The sequence below is a fragment of the Branchiostoma floridae genome, chromosome 3 (assembly GCF_000003815.2).
Source record: "Branchiostoma floridae strain S238N-H82 chromosome 3, Bfl_VNyyK, whole genome shotgun sequence".
NCBI classification, from domain to species: domain Eukaryota; kingdom Metazoa; phylum Chordata; class Leptocardii; order Amphioxiformes; family Branchiostomatidae; genus Branchiostoma; species Branchiostoma floridae.
This window is the reverse complement of record NC_049981.1, coordinates 9,822,771-9,826,197: the sequence shown is the minus strand read 5'-3', so window position 1 is coordinate 9,826,197 and position 3,427 is coordinate 9,822,771.

Sequence of the window (3,427 nt, the reverse complement as noted above, 5' to 3'; positions counted from 1 at the left end):
GATAACATGAGAGAAACAGGCGCCAGCCACACAAACTCACCTTTTGCTTCCAACCACACAACGAACGAGAATTACTGAAGACGACATATAGGGTACACGCCTAGAAAAAAAAAAAAAAAAAAAAAGATACCACTACAAACCGTCGCCATGGGTGGCCAACCGCGCCACCGTGACCACGTCAACTGTGACTCACGTGCAAGGGATGCTTCTTGTAGCGGCTCGGGGACTGTCACTGTCGAGAACACCTCAATTAATCAGCAACAACAGGAGTAGCAGAGTGTCTCTACACACCACGTGCAACACGGCGGATCCTGGTCTATGGCAAAGCTAAAAACTAAAATGCAGAGCTTCAAATGAGAGGCACCCGGACACAGAACAAACCGGAGTAATACACGCAAACTGATTCCTAGGCATCAAGGAGCTTTCATCAACCCCTTTTGGAGCCCACGTCGGGACAAGTTGGCGCCAAATCCCACGCCGCGACCAGGTGCCACATAGCTGCAAACAATGAAATCACAGGGGACAAAACAGGGATGGGAAAACAGATTTAATTCATCTCAAACAGGTGGTAATACTTCCTCTGCTAGGATGAAGAACCGCAAAACTAGCCCTGTAAAACCAGCCGCTGTAAAGGGCTATCAGGCTGAAACACTTGGTGAAAGGAGTCAATTCCTAACCGGGAGAAAACAAAACAAAACAGAAACTGTCAGTTCCCCAAGCACATCTTAGAGCTATGAACATCAAACATGGCACAAATATTTCTCCGGACATGAAAGCAACTCGAAACAAACCACACAACAGTACTACGGGGAGGCATTGATGTGTCTGAAACCACGTGCGACACGGTCGAAACTGATCGACTCCACGTCGTCCGCTGCTAATCACACTGACCTAGCTGCGGAAAGTAATTAGGTTCTCGTCAGGTTGTCAGACACATGTGTTCCATCATCCTGGAAGTCGCCCTGGAACACCCCAACGACAGCTAATTCTGGAAAGGAAATGTGACAGAATAGCCTCACACCGCACAAAGGAGACCCGCGTGACACGTAAGTGTTTCACTGGCTCACAGCTGAAAGAATTCATGTGCACGTGCTCCGCCTCGCTGCCGGTGGTACATACCTGCGAACAATGGGACGAAGTGGGGTCATACAGGGAAGGGCAAATAGGCACAACTTGTCTACAACGCTAGGTTTTCTTCTTCAAGAAGGACAAAAATGGAACTGGCTCTGTCACGTCTGCTGTACACATACAAGGCTGTCAGACTGACACGTCAGGAAAGTTCTAAACTGTTAATCGGGAGAAAGAAACGTCAATTCCACCCACTAACAAATGCACCAACACAGTAATAATGCTCCTCCAATACAACCACAAACAAATGCACCAACACAGTAATAACGCTCCTCCAATACAACCACAAACAACGATAAAATTCCCGTATACCAGTTTATACCAACCCAACCGCGGCCACCGCGGATGAAAGTGCTGGGGACGTAGCTGACGGGGCTGCCGAGGTGGACGCCAAGACCACGGTAGAGTAAGCCCTGCGGCGAGACCCTAAGGAGGTGGAGGGCGCCGATATCTGGGGGACCCCTTCGCTATCCATCTCTGGCAGATTCAAGCCTACGAAAATTAAAGAGATAACCAAACAGCGACACATTAGTACTTTAACCTTGATGCGCCAAGCTCGTAACTGCACGAGGCAACACATTCTCACACGCCAGAATCACACAGCCTGACCTCAAAGGTGAGCGAATTTCACGATAACATGAGAGAGAGGCTTCAAACACCCAACACAGGCACATACATCAACCAGCAATAAAGCACCCACGATACAAACACAATTACACACACGCAACAGCAAGGAATTCCGTCACCTTCATCCGCATACCTGATAACAAAGCACTAACTACACAGCTAGCTGCCGTGCACGTGTAGGGACTAATCCGTTCAAGCTCTAACGACGTCCCTCCCTGGACCTGCAAAGTCTATCGACTAAACGAACAAAGAAACACATAGCAAAAGGCCAACTCAACGAGAAAATAAAATGCGGATACATGCAACGCACAAACACTCCCTTGTCCTAAGTCGAAATAAAGGGGAAAGAAAAGAGGAAACGAGGCAGCCTGTCTGGCGTTTTGATGACTCCGAATTCCCACGTGCGTGACCAGGTGTCAAAGATTAACTCACCTCACGGAGACAAAGCAAAAGTTAACACAGGATTAAACCTCTCACATATAGCTTGGCCGTCTCCTTTCCTTCACCGAACCTGGAAAATAACGTAGCGAGTGAAAAGGGAAGAAGTACAGAACAAAAGTCCAACCTCTTGGTCGCTCCTTCGACGCACATGAAGAACGGACAGCCAATCTGTCAGGCAAGAACATGCCACAAACGTATAACACGACGGCGCTACACGCCCACCACAACATTCTACATAATCTCATACCACCAGAACCGCGCACGGGCGAACTATCAAACCTTAAAACGGGATGGACGACTTCTTCGCCATTGTCACAGTTCACAAGATGGCCTTTTGGTGGGGAGGAAGCGACAGCCTGGTTCTGTCGCTTAGGCTCCAACGGCGTACGGAGTACCTGTAGACTGCAGTGATCTATTCCTCCGCTGTGCTTTATAGAGTGGGTGTGATGACGTCACCCATATCTCTCAACCAATAGCATCGCATGAAAAATAGTACGGGCGACGCGCGTGCCCTATACAGTCAATGCGAGTGAGTAAGGAAAGCAGCATGTGTAAGTGCGGCCTGCATACGGTAATGTGGCAATAGCACCGAGATCGTACTTTTCTTAAAGTCAGCTTCTTTCTTACGTGTTGAATTAAATCGTTGTCTATCGGGCAAGGCAAAGAGATTCTAAGACTGACACCAAACAGTAGCACATATACCCAAAATTGTCAAGAAAGCCACTGTCTTGTCCATAAGTAACTTCGTCTTCTTGGCAGACTTGATAACACAAACAGTAATTAAGTGTACTCGGAATCCCGTTCTCCAGTCTACCAACAATGATAGTTTATTTAACCTTTAAGATTATACACAATAACGAACCGACACGCAAACTTTCAATAGACATTCGTTGCATTCGATTCTTGACGTCGCTCAACACGCAAAGCTTGGACGTTGACTTATAAGTGAGAGCGTTTATCTACATCTACAGAGAAGAGAGCTGTTAGGGTTTCTTTTCATCGACGTTCGAAATTTACGTTTTCTGTGCCAGGACAAATCGTGCATCGAAGTTCCTCAGCGATCAAAGCGTTCAGTTTCGGACACTAAGTGTCATTCTGGGATTGTCCACATCAAATTGACTCTGACATTGACCCTCAACACATTGAAGAACTAAAATGATGCTGGAACAACTGAATACCAAGACCGCTATGATATTTGTCTTCGTTACAAGCTGCAGCCTTGGTACAGCTT